Below are 18,021 nucleotides of genomic sequence, written 5' to 3'. Positions count from 1 at the left end.
TCAGATCATAAGCATGCCATTAAAACGCAGAAGGCACCTTTTTTTTTTTAAATGTAGCATTTTCTACTTCAAAGTGGATGTGTTTGGTAAGTTTAAAGACTTTTCTTTACAAAGGGACCTATTCCAGAGTTTGGGGGCACTTCAGTTAAGGCTGTTCAATGTTAGCGATCCCAGTAACATAGTGGAGTATTGGCAATAGCGAGTTCTCTGAGGTGGGAAGGCTAAGCCGTTTACCTCCTTATATGTCGGAAGGAGGATTTTCAGATCATAAGCATGCCATTAAAACGCAGAAGGCACCTTTTTTTAAAATGTAGCATTTTCTACTTTAAAGTGGATGTGTTCGGTAAGTTTTAAGACTTTTCTTTACAAAGGGACCCCAGTATCCATTGGCCCCGATGCAAAATCAGGTTAGTCCCTCAAGATTTCCCCCATTAGAAGCGATGCAAATATCAGGGATTGTAACACCTAGTCCTTTCATTGAATCTGAACTGTGGAGTGATCCAGTGACCGCTGCGAAAGGGCAGCTGACAATCAGGGAAAGACCAGATGACAGCCTGGAAAGACTGCTGACAGGAGGGAATAGACCCCAACAGGGCTGGTGTGGGTTAGCCCCTCATACCAGCAGGACCCAGCGCTTGTTAGCGTTTCTGGGTCCACCCATTATTGCTTCAAAAACTTCGAAGGAGAAGATACCCCCAGGGTCTGTGAGAGCGGGGGCGGAAGAAGACCCTTTCCGGATGGATTTTATGGCAACGGACCTTAGAATGGTATCGACGATGAATAGGACAACTAGCATTGCAATTAATGGACCTTCAATGCTGGCAGGAAAGAAGCTGCAGAGCTGCATTTGTGGCTGGTCAAAGCTAACAACTGACATGGGCCTTAAAATCCACCAAGGCAGGAAGAAGTGCCTTAGTGAGCTTGGAAACAGGCCTTGCATTGACCAATACTTCTTACGAAGTAAGTCAAATCAGTCAAATGAAGCCCAGAGGCAGGAGGACCCCAACAGTCCTCAGGGTATCAGCACCCCGAATGAAGCTCAGTGTCATACAGACCCTTCTACAGTCTCCAGATTGGAGCCCAGTCAATTACAGCCAGCAGCAGTTTCCAGTCCAGAGCCTAGCCAGCTACACCAAATTTCAGGCCCTAGTCCAGGGCCCAGCCAAACAACATCAGCTTCTAACGTGGAGTCCAGCCACCAACAGCTAGCAACACATTTCAGTATAGAATTAAGCCAGCCACAGCCAACATCATGTTCCATCCCAGAGCCCGTCCAGCCACAGCCGGCAGCAACTTCCAATACTGAGCCCAGCCGGCCGCTGCCAGCAATAGAAAGGAAGATGGAAGGTAGGAAATTTCAGATTCTGTGGCCCAGATCCAGTGAGAAGAGAGAGTGGGAAACTATTGACTCAGAACTGGTTCTTATACTAGATCAACAAAAGGATCCCGTTGAAAGGAAGCTGGAGAACCTGGGAACCATCATTTACAGCTATGGTGCCGAGAGGTTTGGGGTAAAGAGCAAGTTACAGAGGGAGCAGAAAGGCCCTTTAAACCAGCCAAAGTCCAGGAGGCAGCGGGAAATTGACAGGTTGGTGAAAGAGAGAAGACAACTGAGGAAACAGTAGAGGAGGGCCTATGAGACAGAAAGGGTGGGACTTGCTGATCTGTAGGATGAAATAAAGCAGCAGCTTACCAAGTTGCGAAGAGCAGAGCACCTCAGACGACAACGCAAGAGGAAAGAACGGACAAGGACCCTTTTCTACAGCAACCCATAGAGCTTTGTTAAGGGTCTTTTCGTCCAAGAGCAGAGTGGAGACCTCAAAGTGCCCATAAAAGACCTGGAAGAACACCTGAGGAAAACTTACTCTGAGGGTCGGAGGCATGAGCCAGTTACCATTCTGAGTGACATGCCACCTACTCAGGCACCAAATGAACACCAAATGGATATAAGGCCACCCACATGGAATGAGGTGGAGAAGATAGTGAAGCAGGCAAGATCAGCATCGGCCCCTGGACCCAATGGCATTCCTAATATAGACTCTATAAAAACAAATACCGCAAATACCTGTGGAAGCTGATGAAAGTAGCATGGCAGAAAGGAGTGATTTCAAGGGCTTGGCAAAGATCAGGAGGTATTCTGATCCCTAAGGAGAAGAACTCCTCCTCCATCAGCCAGTTTCACCAGATCAGCCTGTTGAATGTAGAGGGAAAGATCTTCAGTGTCTTGGCCCAAAGGCTATCAACTTTCTTGCAGAGAAATGACTATGGTGACACATCGGTACAGAAGGCCGGTATCCAGGGTTTCTCAGGATGTCTGCAGCATGCCAGTGTCATCTGGCACCAGATTCAAACTGCTAAGAAAGAACGGAGAGACCTTCATGTGGTTTTTTTAGACCTGGCCAATGCCATTGGGTCGGTCCCTCATGAGATCTTGTGGATGGCTTTCAACTATTTTAGTGTACCAGACCACATCACAGAGCTGGTCAAGAGCTACTTTCAGGATCTACAGTTTTGTGTAACAGCTGAGAACAACACCACCGCCTGGCAGCACCTGGAAGTTGGAGTTATGGCAGGCTGTACGATTTCCCTTCTGGCATTTGTTATGGCAATGGAGATGGTCATGCGGGCATCTCGTTGGGTAATGGGAGGTGAGAGGCTCAAGAGTGGCCTCCGTCTTCCTCTTATCAGAGCCTACATGGACGACATGACCATCATTACAACAACAAAGCCATGTACTAGGCGATTGCTGCAGAAGCTCCAGGAAAACATCCAGTGGGCAAGAATGGAGTTTAAGCCAAGCAAATCTCACAGCATCTCCATCATAAAAGGAAAACTGACAGCTGAGCGGTTCTATATTAGTGGAGAACCAATTCCAACAGTCTTAGAGAAGCCCATCAAGAGCCTTGGGCGGTGGTATAATGCAGACCTCAATGACACCTGGCAATGTGAACAACTACAGCATGACATGGCTAATGGCCTCTGGCAGATTAACAACACCGCACTCCCAGGGAAATTGAAGCTCTGGTGCTTTCAGTTTGGGTTATTACCCAGACTATTGTGGCCATTGGCCATGTACGAGGTTTCGCTCAATCGTGCCAATCGACTGGGGAGGCTAGTGAGCTCTTATGTGAGGAAGTGGCTTGGACTTCCAAAATGCTTCAGCAGCGTTGGGCTTTACAGAAACGGAATACTGTCACTGCCCATTCCTAGCCTGGTTGAGGAGTTCAAATGCGCAAAGGTGAGGCTGGACATGTCACTCACGGACTCCCGGAATCCCATAGTGAGAGGCGCTGCTCCCACCCTAGCAACAGGAAGGAAGTGGACCCCAGCCACAGCTGTGCTACAGGCCAAATCTGCTCTTCTCCATCGTGTCGTGGTGGGTCACGTCCAACAGGGCAGAGGAGGCTTTGGTTTTGGAGCGGTAACATCTCTCTGGCAACAGGCATCTGCAACCTAATGTCGAAACGTGGGGGAGGAGGTGCGTCGACAGGAGTAAGCAGCCAGGCATGCCAGAGCTATAGCGCAGGCCAAGCAGGGCCGCTGGATGAAGTGGGAGTGTGTTGAAAAGAGGAAACTCACATGGAGTGAACTCTGGGGAATGGAGTCCAACAGGCTGAGCTTCATCATCCGAGCCACATATGATGTGCTGCCTTCCCCCATAAATCTGCAGCTGTGGTTTGGAAAGGACCCATCTTGCCCCCTGTGTACAGTCCCAGCAACACTTAAGCACATTCTGGTTGGTTGTAGGACTAGCCTCACTCAAGGCAGATACACATGGAGACACAACCAGGTCCTCAGGTGTCTAGCTGAGAAAGTTGAGTGCAAGAGGGAATCCATCAACGCCCAACCTTTCACCAACCAGGAGGTGCGCCAGTACCCACCAGCATTTGTCCAGGAGGGGGACAAGCAGAGGACTACCCATTCAACCCCGGATCTGGGACTGCTGAAGGTAGCCAGGGATTGGCAAATGCAAGATGACTTGGATCAGAGGTTCATCTTCCCCACAGAGATTGTAACAACTACTCTGCGAACAGACCTCGTCCTTTGGTCTAACTTCTGAAAACTTGCCTACGTCATCGAGCTGACGGTACCGTGGGAGGATGCCATTAAGGAAGCCTTTGAACGTAAGAAGCTGCGGTATGCCAACTTAGCAGCTGAGGCGGAGGACAGAGGCTGGAAGATCAAGGTGCGCCCAATGGAGGTAGGGTGTAGGGGCTTTGTTGCCAGTACAACAGCGAAGCTACTTAGAGAGGTTGGAGTTAGCCTGTCGATGGGCCTGTCCCCTATCAGAGATCTGGCTAACACTGCTGAGAGGACCAGTCATTGGCTATGGCTGAAGAGGAATGACATCACTTGGGCAGCTAAAGCGATTAGCTAACTGCTAGACACACGCCCAGGCTTGATCAACCTGTGGTGGGCCTGCCTCAACAGAGGGTGTCTTGTGACAAAAGGCCGAAACACCCTGTGAAGTTGAGGCACACAACTGATGATGTGTCCTGCTGGTAAAGCCTCTTGCCTGCCATTCTTCATAGCAACCATCCCTCAAGATTTCCCCCATTAGAAGCGATGCAAATATCAGGGATTGTATTACCTAGTCCTTTCATTGAATCTTTTTTTTTAATGTATAAAACATGCTTCACTTTAGAATGCAATTTAATGTTGCAAACTAATAGATTCCTCAATTGTAAAGAAGTAACTTAGGCTTGAAAAATATCAAACTTATCCTTTAAGTCTTTGAACTTGTCAAACTGTATTTCATTAGATGGTTTTATTTTTTGTACCTGCTTTATCCGTAATAAAATGGTGGGTAGCCATTACCAGACTCAAGGCAGGATGCCAGCGCATAGCAGGGCACACTCCCCAACACACATTTAGGACTTCCAGTCAATTTAGCTTGCGTATCTCTGGGTTGTGAGTGGAAATCAGACTATGAAAAACAACATACAGGAGAAAGTGTACATTGTACGCCATTGAGCAGAGGTGCCCACCCCTGCCTACTGCGCAAGCCTTTGGCTAAAGCTGAATTCGACTCTTTTCATTTCATTTTGACTCCAACATGTATTCAGGCTTCACTTTCTTCAGAATAGCTTTAAGAACAGAGTGACTGCGCTGCACTTGTGATTTGTAATTTGTGTTAGGGAGAGGCATCAGCTAAATAAATGTAATGGAGGCTGGATGGTTGGTTTGAATACACGCCATGAATCATTCCTCCAGGTTTGTGAAAGTGGATTGATAACCACAAGTCCACCAGTTCAGACACCATCAGCAAATGACCAACTGATCCTCACATTGTAGGATATACTTTTGTATTGGGTTCTAAGAGGTGTTCCAAACAGAAAGGCGTTATGTGCTTGCTATTTGGATGTCACATAATTTTAACAGTGCTCAGTGCCACTTAAGTTGTCAGTGCAATATCTGTTTGGGTCTCAGTTTGGCAATCCATGTGCCCACTCCTTAGGGGCTGCCACTGTGGGTCAGTGCAGGGACATGGCAGCACAAGGATTCATGTTTATGGACGTATGTTAAATATACAGTGAACTGTTATTGGCATATGGGTCTTAGTATTATATAGAGCCTGCCTAAAAGATGCTGTTCTTTTGATTTGTTTAGAACAGTCGAGCAATTTTAACAAGAAAAGGCCGTTCAATGTGGCAAAGATTCTGTATGAACAAAATGTAACCTTCTTCAGTTGATCTGCTGGCCACTTCCCAAAGCTTCCATTAGGGGCAGTATCAGGCACCAAGATGCCACGACTCCCCTGAGCTTCTCCATCTGTTCTCTTGAGGGTCATTCTGGCTGCAGGTCAAGAACAGGAGCAGCAGGACTGGCGGCTTTGCTAAACTCTCGGCAGACTTTTTTTCTTTTTGGAATTTTATTCCTGGAGCTGTCAGTGCCTCCCTTATCCAGTATCACTTTCACAAAGTGCTGTCGTGCTTTGAGTGGATGCTTTGTGCACTTCTGTCACAGCTGACCTTTGAACACAGCATAGCTCTGTGTCGATTTAATGGCTTGGAACTTGTCGATGTGCTTCAATTGAGCCGCTTGCTGGGACGCTGCCAATCTGATCAGAGGGCCCGATGGGAATCTTCATTCCTTGCAAGGCTGTTGCTGGCTGTGGTGTCAGGACCACCTTTCTAAACACAAGCTCAAGTGCTGTTGTTGGGAGTCTTTTGTTATTGTGCCCAGAGCCTCCAGCCTTTTGTCCTGAACTTCTAACATGGTAGCAAATCTTCTTCCCTTCAGTAATATTTTTAATGTTGAGAACAAAAAGAAGTCACCGGTGACAAGATTTGGTGAACATGGAAATTGTGAAGCAGCAAGCACATTATTTTTGGTCCAAAACTCTTTGACTGATAACAGGTTGATTTGTTCATAAAGAGTTTGTTTCCCATAAACCGACCGTTAATTAGCAATATAACGTTGAAGTGCTGAGGTGCCTAAGGGAAAGCATTAGGAGAACAAAAATATCTAGAGAAGTTGTGCACACAAAAGTGTATTTTGAAATATGATAGTAAACCTGCACACACCACCAAATAAAGAGTTGACATTCCAGTCTGAAGGCCCCATTTATATGCCAAGTTGAAGTCGTTGCAGCTTTCTGTGTGCTCTCGGGGTTGCTGGTTGAGTGACAGTGACTTCTTCTGTTGGTGGCATTAATAAGGCGGCTAGACTGAATGGTGTGGGGCCTCCCTGTGATTAGACATTACCTTCCGGTAGGCAGTCCTTGGAGCTGTGTGAAGAAGTGAAATCAATGGGGTCTATCTGCAGACCTCCACAGCCAATCAAATTACACAAATCCAATGACATTTAGTGGCGTTTGCGTTTATACAACAGTGATGTTATCTGCGTATTTCTCAACATGCCTATTTCAAGGTGTACCTCACACTTTGTTCTCATGAAACATCCTTACACTACGGTTAAGGTTAGTATTGTGGGAGAGTTATCTGCCTCAGGTGAAAATGACTTTTGTGTAGGCGGATCTTGTGGTGTTCATGTTGTGTACTGTGACTGACTCTTGTGCAGCCAGGATGGCCAGTTTATTTGCAACGTTGACATCAACAAAACTGGTTAAAGTCTGCAGCATGCACCGTCACTGTGCAAAATGCACTTTTGTGTGTGCCACTGCTCCGCACGTCTCTTTTTCTGATGCTTTCCTGTAGACACCACAGCAGTTCAATGTAATGTCGCTAATTAACAGGGAGCAATCTCTTTATGAACGAGTCCATCAAAAGTCAAAAGATGCAATCTTCAATAGGGCTGGGTATCCGCACTGATGTCCCGATCCGATATGATTCCGATTCATAATGATAAACGTTATCGATATAATTATATCGACTGAATTACCGTGCACTGCTATATTTGAAGGGGTGGCTTTTTTTTTTTTTTTTTTTAGAAATTACTTAACCATGCATAGAGAACATTAATATCTCCTCCTTCTTTCGGCTGCTACCGTTAGGGGTCGCCACAGCGGACCATCTTCTTCCATATCTTTCTGTCCTCTGCATCTTGTTCTGTTACACCCATCACCTGCATGTCCTCTCTCACCACATCCATGACCCTTCTTTTAGGCCTTCCTCTTCTCCTCTTACCTGTCAGCTCTATTCTTAGCACCCTTCTCTCATTATACCTAGCATCTCTCCTCTGCACATATCCAAACCAATGCAATCTCGTAATCTGTCAGACTTTATAACATATGCATAAGTACTGAATGACATTTAAGAAAAAAATGCTTGATTAGTAATAAACAGTTAACATCAGTATTTGGAAGATGTGGAACACATTTTTCTTTAAAAAAATGTGCAGCACTACACTCATTCAAAATTCACCCTAATTTAACTAACATTGCCACATCAGAGTCCCCACATATTAGGCGAGGGCCGGTGTTTTATTACAATGCAGTGACATCTGCTTTATAAAACATCTATGTCATCTTGTGAATAATATTATTATAAAATAATCAAAAATTGCTTCTTAAGTAATTATTTAGTATCCTAATCATGTGTTCTGAATCTCCATGTCAACACCCTTCAACTAAACTGTTAGCCAAATGTATTCCCCTTTTGGATCTTTTAAATAATCTTGAATTAGATTAAAATTAAAGGTACAGCAGGTAAACTCACGTCTTTGTATAGTTCTACAGGTTAAAGATATCTTCAGTTGCTCACTTGTAGCAGTCACATTATTTTGTCTTGAAAATGTGTCCTCAACATCAAAAAGCAAGCGTTTTAAAATGAGGATGTAGCGCAGATGTTTGCTGATGGCAGCATTGGATGAATGGAAGCATAAAAGACGAGGAAGCGGCCATTGAGACTGACAACGATGCGTTATAGCTTGTGGAGATACTACACGCCAGCTGCGTTGTGCACAAGCTCACTTTGCTATCGCAGTCTGCTCTGAAAATTACAACAGTTGCTCGCTGGCTTTTCCTCCGTAGCAGTACAACTAGCCATGTGCTTAGAGAGAAGCAACGGTTATTGGACTTGCCAACACACAAACTTGGGATTGATACAGTCGCTGAATGGAACAGTACACTGGAAATGCTAGGAAGGTTTTTGGAACAATAGCTGGCCAGCCATCTTGGCAGAGAGGTTGATCCCGGTGTGACTGGCATTCAGCACAGGTGCCGAGTCATTTCTAATGTAGTGACACGAGAGATGTGCCGATGCTTTGCTTTAGGTCCTATAACTTCTCTAATTTGCTTTCCAGTTGGTATAGCATCCCTCGTTTTCGACAATGGTGCAAGGTCTCGTATCTTTACAGGTAAAAACTGCTGCATGAGGCAAATCAAATGGAAGTGTGGAGCTAAATGTCGCCTCCATTGTACACTAAGGCTCTACTTGTTTGGATGTCCACTGTGATCGTTTATGGGTGACGTTAGGATAATGATTTCTCAAATTTGTTGTGTGACAACAATATTTAACTTGTGATTTGAACAGCTTACATATGGCTTTGTTTTTATCCAGTTGTTCTTTACAGATGCACCGATTGAATTCGTAGTAAGTGTAAGTGTCAAAGACGCTGATTTCAGTTAAAGCGGACACAACATTTTATGCAAGGTAGTTAAGTAGAAAAGGTAGAAAGCCTTAATAGGAGCATGAACGGCAAAAATGAAGATGAGTAACAGCAGGACAGAGATTCATGAGATCAATCTTGAGACTCTGAGAAATGATATTGAATGGTGTAAATGAAAAATAACGATTATTCGGAAAATCAATATTTTTACCCAGGCCTAATTGTCAGTGCCTCTTGAATATCTGTCATTTTGGCATGAGGGAAAAAAAATGCCAAAGTCACCTGTGTCATTGTGTTATACCACCAGACCTACGCACTCGGTCAACTGAGCGTGACGCCACTAGGTGCACTGATTAACCAGACAGTAGGCACATGATACCTAGCGGCATATTCAAGAACTACACCCTTCTCCTGTGCTATTGACTGATTCCAGGAATCTTTGTATTTCCCTCATTTGTGTGCCTGAGGAATGAGAATAATAATAATAATAATTCATTACATTTATATAGCGCTTTTCTCAGTACTCAAAGCGCTATCCACACAGGGAGGAACCGGGAAGCGAACCCACAATCTTCCACAGTCTCCTTACTGCAAAGCAGCAGCACTACCACTGCGCCACCTGTGAGGAGGGCACTGCCAGGGGGCAGCTAAGCCTGCAGAAACAGTGGTACTGCGAAGGTGAGCCTGCCCTGTGCAGACAGGACCACTCATCTGTTCTACTTGTCTGCTCATTGCGTTCCTTAGAATTCTCTTGTTTGTCTGTCAGAGCCGTCCTTGTGTGGCCCACAGACACCTGGTGGACATCTCGGTGGACAAGTGGGGGCTGGCATTGACTTGGCAGGACTGGGCGCCTAATCCTGAGTTAGTGCAATGTGCTCTGGGTCTGTGGAGGGGTCCTTAACTCAAACAGACATACCCTTCCCACTCCCCACATGGCTAGCGGCTTGCTGAACAATAAGAGGCTTTCGCATTTCTGCTTTGTATACATTCGGCTCTTTTAATGTTTGAGAAGCAAGGAGGGGCTGCCGCCTGTGTGTGAGCAAAGGGTGTGCATTGCCGCTGGGGTCGTAGTGTGTGGGACAACTCGTCCTGGTGGCACTCTCGGCTTTTAATGGCCACTAGACAGAAGGCCCAGCCTTTGCTCGGCGAGTCCCCCTGCTGGGGGTCAGAGTGCAGCAGCTTATAAATTAAAAGTGATCACTGGCTGTGTGGTTGCAGGTCTGTTTTAAGTTAGAAGACAAGGCATTCACTGTTTTCCTAGGGGTAGTGATATTGCTTTTGGCACTGGCCTGCTACCTTCCACTTGAAAGACTTCCAAAAAATTATAAAAAAGAGCTCTCAACAGAATAGGAGAAACAATGAATGAGGGGAGAGACAAACTTCATGTTTAAGGATCTGGATGTGGGTGTGAATTATTAGTCCATCATGTCCAACAGTAACTTTAGAAACTTCCAGCAGGACCCCCAGGGTTCAGCATACTGCAGCCAGTCTACCAGAATGAGAGCTCTGTAAAGGCAGTGTTGACTCCCGGCAGTCCTCGATTACAGCCGAATTCACAAGCCATGAATAATGCATTGGGAATGACCCCCAAAAATGGAAACAGCTGCTGCGATTCAAAGGACGTCACTGCCTTCTCATCCACTTGGATTTGAGGGAAATGTGAGCTTTGGTGGGATACCTTAGTCTGGGAAATTGTGCAGTTATTTTGCAACTGAAAATGAATAAATGAGCGATTTCAATACCCTCTTCAGCACGTAGCCACACCATTTTAATGTGAATTAGCATACCACGAAAGCCCAGTGAATAGAGAATATTAGGTGGAGACCCCTAAAATGACAATCGGCTTCCACTTTTTATTTAATGGCAGGAACAGAGCAGCCAGAAGGAGGCTGTGCCCTGCCATTTAGGGAGTGGCCTGTTGGTGGGGGAGGTGCTTGAGGGACTGCCCTGGAATTAGGGGAGTGGCTTGCTTTAAGGCAGTCTGGATGGGGATTGTGGGAGTGGCTTGTCCTTTTTGAGGATGTGGTCCACTGTTTGGGGGGCACATTTTAAGGGAGTGGTCCATCTTTTTTTTTTTTTTTTGCTAGCTTCAAGCAGTGCTCAAGGTGGCATTCTGTCATTGCTGCATTTATCAAGCACTGCCTCTCAAACTGTGAATAACTGATTTGAGGACATCGGTGGAAATCAAGGGGAAGTGCATTTAAAACTGAAGTCAGGAAGCACGTCTTTATGCAAGGAGTTATGGGACTCGGGAACAAACAACCGAGCCGTGGAGTTGAAGCAGAAACCTTTAAGACGTATCTGGTCGAGATGGTGGGACAGCTTGGCTATGGGCTTCATGAACTGAACGGTCATCTCTCGTTTTGTCAAATTTCTTAAGTTCCCATGAGGGTACATTTACATTATTGACTGTGCCCGACAACAACATTACAAGCAGGAAAAAGCAGTACAGGATGGGTGGGACTCAGCAATGAACAACAATAGACAGGGAGAGAAGGTTTAGGTGCTTTCCCACTGCAGGATTTTTTTTCAAGAACCAGGCAATTTTTAGGACACTCGGGAACTTTTGTAGCCTTCCCACCACAGGATCTCAGGCAGTTTGTTGTCCCTGGTACTTGTTTTAGCTTCTGCCCCAGGGTACAAACTTTTCATTTATCCAGGGACTATCGTGGGTGGGGCTCATGTGATGAATTTTGCTGATTGGTTGACAACAAGCACTGTCGCCAGCTTACAAATCTGTTAGTAGTCGTCTGGAGTTTGAAGAGTTGTTGGTGAAGATGGAGCACCGCACTTCACACCACATCACTCTTCAAAGGCAACCTCCTACGGGCCATGCATCGAAGCGAAAATCCCCTCCATGAAGGTCTGATCATGCATCATTTTTGCACATCACATATTTTGCACAAATGTTACAGTTACTGTTGTGCGGTGCAAACACAACATGAAAGTGGCCAGGGCCTTCATCATACACTGTAAGAACTCATTAGTTACTGCAGAGGGAAAATTCCTCTTCATTACACCCCGATCCACACTACTATGTTTTTCTTTAAAAATGCAGACAGTCATTTCCATTTTCACCTCTCATCCACACTACCCTGGTGTTTACAGCATTGTAATGTAGACGGGTGAAAACGCAGATTTTTTTTGTAAAGGCAGACTCTAATCACGCTCTGATTTGTTTGTACTTAATATGTAGCCCTTCCCTGATTGGGTCCTGCTGGTTGGTAGTTGAAGAGGGTGCAGTGACATCAAGGGGTTCCTAGAGGGAGCTCAAGCTTCGCATCTCTTCTGGCAGCTGGTGACATCTGGGTGGAACTGAAAGTGGCAGTGGTCCCAAAGGCTTATGGAGTAAATTGTCTGGAGGTGGTCCACCTGGTGGAGTGAAGAGAAACCAGAGGCCTGTGAGGAGGACAAGGGAGCGTTCTTTGTCCACTCGCTCGCCTTAAAGTACCACAAAGTCAAACCTGTGGAGTTGGGCCAGATGAGGCTATAGTGTGGTATTTTGTGTATTTGCAGTGTGTATCCTTCTCATGTGCTTAGTTATTTCTTTGCTAGCTTTGCACATTCTGGTGGCGGTGTTCTGTGTAGAAGTGTCAGTATGAGAGGGCCCCCTTACTGTTAACTGTAATGTTGTGGCGATGGTCACAGGTGATGTTCTCTGTGATCCTGCACCACGTGAGGGGCTTCAGGAGATGGTGACTGCCAAGTCTATATTGAACCCATATGTCTGTGTTGAGCGTGTGCGTGAGTGTGTCCTGTCATGGACTGGTACCTGCCCTGTGCCCAAAGTCTGCTGGACAGACTGAGGACCCCAGGAGCTTTGGTAATCGAATAGACGGCTTCCCAAAATGGGTGGCTGGATCTCACTTAACAGCACATCTGTTGTTGTCATCTTCTGGGTGGAGGCTTCCTGTCTTCACTTGACGGGCTGTCAAGTCAAGCGGTGACTCGAAACTTAACTGATCTTGAGGGGGTCTTCAATGCTGAATGGAACCCAATCCGGAAATGGGAAAATCTAAACTGAATGAAGATGGAAGGAAGTGAAAATGCTGTCTGTAACATATTGGCTTATTTATTGGCCAACACTGCAAATCGTGTGATGTCAACAAAAAATGTGCGCTGCAACACATGAAGAACTAAAGATTACAATTTCACAAGAAGTGAGGGAAGACTTTATCAGGAGGAGGAGGAGGACATGCCTCTGATTCACAGAAGGAGACGTGTGTTACATTAACAAAGTTGTAGTTTAAGGTGAAGTGCAGCCTCTTCAGTACAAAGGCCAAACTTTGGAATTCTGCAAAGAGCAGGAGGTTGATTTGCCCGGGACAGTCTGGGACAACAAAGGATGCGTTCTTAGACAGCCCTGATTCACCCAAATGACATTGGATGTCCCAGAATTATAAATTCTCCAGCATTTCTAACCGAAGCCCACCTCAGGTGAGTGCGCCGGGCTCTCTTGGTACTTAGCTGAAAATGAAGGAACCTCTGAATCATCCTGAGCTTCAAAGACAAATCCCGGACATTGTGCCAATCTGAGACGCTGCAATAGGCAGAAGGTGCATTTCCCCATCTACAGTTTAACAGCCAGCCATTGAATAATCCCAAGGTACTCCAGCAGTGAATGTGAATAGTAATGTCACTCTGCGAGGCAGGACTTCAGTTCAAATGCTCAATTGCGTCTTGAGTGCGCTCCATTTGTGTTCATGAGCATGTTTCCTGGAAGCAGTTTATTTAACGATACTTTATGACATTGTGAGCCCATGGCTGGATGACTTGACATGCAGGTAATCACATATTTTTTTTTTTCATGGACTTTTTGACATTGTTGTCCAGAAACGTTAGTATCTCCGTTCTGCATGAAAACATGAGATCACATCTTGTCACCCTCACTAGAAACTCCTTGGAGTAAGTAACAGCTAAAATTATCATTTTGGGGTGGAGAATCCCTTCAAGGCCACACAGTGAGTCAGGGCAGAGAGCTAAATTGTAAACTTTGTGGTATACAGTTCAACATCTTAGCCACTAGAGGGCCACCCTAACTAAAGAAAACAGAGAACTCATATATTATATAGTGCCTTTGCATGCGGGAGGAGTGGTGGCTCTGAGGGTAGGGATCTGCACTGGCAATCTGAAGGTTCGAATCCCGTAAACGAAAAAGTGAGTCTACTCCATTGGGCTCTTAACCTGCAATTGCTCCATCCTGGATATGCCGTTAATCTGCACTCAGCCCTGGATGTAGGCCCTCCAACCTGCAGGGAAAAACTTGGGGGTTGGTGGCAGAATTGGCACTCCAGCCACCATAAGAAAAACTCGCACTGTCCCATTCCATCAGCATTAGTGTGGAGCTGCATGGCTGCACTTGGGTCCTAATCTGGGATCTTGAGGTGGTTTGTCATGTGGTGGGTGTGGCAATGTGCTCTATCAGTGCATGTATGTGACTTGAACACACAAGAGGCCGTAGGCTTAATGCTGTGCAGTTCATTATCTTGGCTACTAGAGGCCCACACACTAAACACAGTGTGGCGCAGTGGTAGTGCTTCTGCTTTGCAGTAAGGAGACTGTGGAAGATTGTGGGTTCACTTCCTGGTTCCTCCCTGTGTGGATAGCGCTTTGAGTATTGAGAAAAGCGCTATATAAATGTAATGAATTATTATTATTACTAAACAAAACAGACAACCTTTCTATTATATAGTGCCTTTCCATGCACTCGGGGCTACACAGTCAGGAATTGGGAGGTAAAATGGAAAGTTTTTGTTGTACAGTTCAGTACCTTACTGATGACCACACTGAGTTTTTTTTTTTTTTATTTTATATAGTGCCTTTCTGAGGTGACGGGTCCAAGGCTAGAGCTATGTCCTGTTAACTGCCCTGAAACAGCTGGCGGTCACTCGTCCTCATTTCTGTGTTCTGGGCTCGGCTAATTTGGGTGTCACTGTCTTGTCCCAGTTCAAAGGCTGAAATGGCCCACTAGGCGACCCCCACTTCTACATAAAAGCAGCGGGGGGGGGTTCTAGATGAAACGAAGCACGGCAGACACACCAGCCAACTTCATTTCATATAGCGCCATACAGAACGAGCATTATTACACACCACTTTAGGGAGCAAAAAAGCAAAACAAAATAAAAACGTAGAAGAGTGAAGAATATGTGACGTGACGCAGGCGGCCATCGACCTCACCATTATAGACAGAAAGGCGCTATATGTATTTCCCTGTTAATGCTGGCGAAAGGCGGCGTCTCCCCGCAGTTTGCCTTAACTCTTCCATCGGGCCCCGACGTGGCTTCTCCTCAATTCTGAAGCCTCTCACTGAGCTAAATGGTGAAACATGAGAGGCTCCAGCAAAGAAGCCCAGACGCTCCTGGTAAGGATATCCGGACAGACTCAGCCCCAGCTGTTCCGACTTGGTGGGTGTGTGCCGAGGGTGATGGGACCAATTAAGAGGCCTGAATGGTCCTGACTTGATTAACAGAAAGCGGGTTGGCGATGAGGCCAGCTGGCAAACTGCTCTCATGTGCAAGGCGGCAGCAGCCTCCTGAGAGCCCGGGCCAGAGTTAAAGAGCAGGCCCCTCTGTGCCCCCTCCCCCCGGGGTGTTGCAGCCATCACACACATCAAATGGATCCTTTGGTCAGCCGGTGCTGGTGTCTAAACTCGCTACGCAGAAATCTAACCACTTGCACGTGCTGCCATCGGCTGGCTCCCGTCAAATGATTTACTGGCGGCCAGTAAAACTCAAAACAGGAAGCTGAGGGAGCAGCCCCCAGGCGGGCCAGGATGTGCCAATTATGCGGGCAGATGCCAGCTCTTCAAGACGTACAAGCAGTTGTTGAGACTTGGAATGGCTACTTTGGAAGCGGCGTACTGATTCCTCCATTAATAACAAACGTGTAGGCCTATGTCTGTGTATCGGTTTAAAGTCTTCTTTTGGAATCGGTAGATTCAGGCATTGATATGCCAGTTATGATGTGCGTTTAATGGTAATGGGTAGATGGAGGGAATTAATAAAGCGCAGAGAAAAAAATAAATAAATGAGGTTGACGAACTGCTGTAATCTGGCAGAAAGTAAAAAGGAAATGGTAAGCATTGATACCCCACCACCCTAGAGACCACCGTTCAAATCCCACCCCAGTCACTACCCCAACACCCTGAATTGGTTAAATGATTTAGAAAATGGACGGCTACTTAAGACAGAGGAGGTGAATCCATGCAGGATCTTGAAGTAAGTGGGGTGTAACTGGGAATTCATTTGAGATGATTAAAAGGTGCCAGAAACACACTACCATCAATGGCCTGTCACGTGGACCCGTCATGAGATATATTTCAAAGGGGGTTTAAACCTGAAACCCCCCACCCCGTAGGATTAGGGTTAATGGGTGTTGGGGGGGGTGGGGCTCAGGGTGGGCAGTTGGGAAATGAGCGGCTGGCTTGTTAAGGTGCTCAGCTGCTCTGCGTCTGAACCCCAAAGGTACTGAGCAGGGCAGAGAAAGGATCACAAGAAGAATCGAGAAAGAAAACCGAAATGAAAAGGGAAGCGGGACAAGAAATCGGACGCGATAGTTCTAAAGAGCAGACTGCGGGTGTGAGCTGTCCTTTGTGTTCTGCATGATGCTTCTTTCTTTTTCATTTTTTTCACACACCATGTACAGTTGGCTCATAAGCGGAAGTGCCCTTGATAAGAATAAACTGAAGTGAGGTGATGGCCCACAGGAGCAGCGCCTCCCTTTTCTGTTGATCTGTATGCGTTTCTTTGCATTTCTGCACTGAGGTTGGTTTTCCCACTGGTGTCATGCTGACGACACTCTCACGCTCGGCTTGTTTTACCAGGCAGTGTATCACTTCATTTGGAAATCTAACCCTTCATTTCCACTAGAGTCATGAGTTGTGGTGTGAGGCTGGAGGCAGCGCTGCACGGGAGCAATGCCAGCCCACCTCAGGGCATACGTACAGTATGTGTGGCCGTTAAGAGGAAATATGTAAACTGACAGCTGGACCCTTCATCACGGGCCCTGTGGGTTTGCTGGTGAATGTGCCTTGTGATGGACGAGCACCCTACCCAGGGAGAGTAGCTGCCTTGTACCCGATGCTATGATAGGGAGGGATGGATGGATGGATGGATACTGTGTCTTTGACTTCCTCCTTGCCTGTTCCTTCTTATGTTTATTTTTACTTGTGTTGTTTCCATATATCCTTCACCTGTTAGACTGTAATATAAATCTGCCCTTCTATTAGAACTGGATACTAATCCACACACAGCAGGAATTGAATGCTGGAAGCTGCGAGACCACTGTTCTCGTGTACGCTGCTTCCATTCCTCGCTTTCCTTTCCACCAGCTTGTGTCGGCCGTTTTCCTTTCTAATTCTTAAAACTTATTTCACACGACTGCCTGCCATACTGAATTCCACCCGAAGGCACCTCAAGGGTCAGCGGTGTCGGTCTGCCTCACTTGGGTTTCTACAGTCGCCTGTGGGGCTCAAGCAGCAGTCTTGTTCTTCACAGCCAGAATATCACTTTAATTTCTGTTTATTTGACTTCTTTCAAACCTCAATGTTTACTTTAACTGCTGCAGGGGATTCACAACAGGAGCAGGGTGAGGCAGAAGTAGGCCTGATATGATGGCCCTTTCTGTGCCTGGCATGACAACTGTGGAGCACATTTATGGCAGCAGGAGGCAGCAATGTAGCTGTTAGAGACAAGCAGAATTTGAGGAATAACTCAATGGAGAAGAGGTTTCCAGAACAGAGGAGTAGGAGTGAAGGAGTGTTGGGGCAGTTCAAAAGGCTCAGCACCAGCACCTGCTCTTGTCCACTACTGCATTAGATGGTCGGACTGCCCACAATTGTGGAGTCTGACCGTAAATGCATCACAATCTGTGGATTGTAGCTTCCACTGACAGCAGCCCCCCTTCAATTCACACTTTGCCAAGTAAGATCTACTCTTATGTGTATCTGGGTGTTGTTTAGTATTAAAGATGCTACATATCATCTGTAACAGGAGGGGGGACAGACATGTA

Source organism: Erpetoichthys calabaricus, chromosome 18 (genome assembly GCF_900747795.2).
Source record: "Erpetoichthys calabaricus chromosome 18, fErpCal1.3, whole genome shotgun sequence".
NCBI classification, from domain to species: Eukaryota; Metazoa; Chordata; class Cladistia; order Polypteriformes; family Polypteridae; genus Erpetoichthys; species Erpetoichthys calabaricus.
Note: the sequence above shows the minus strand (reverse complement) of the source record.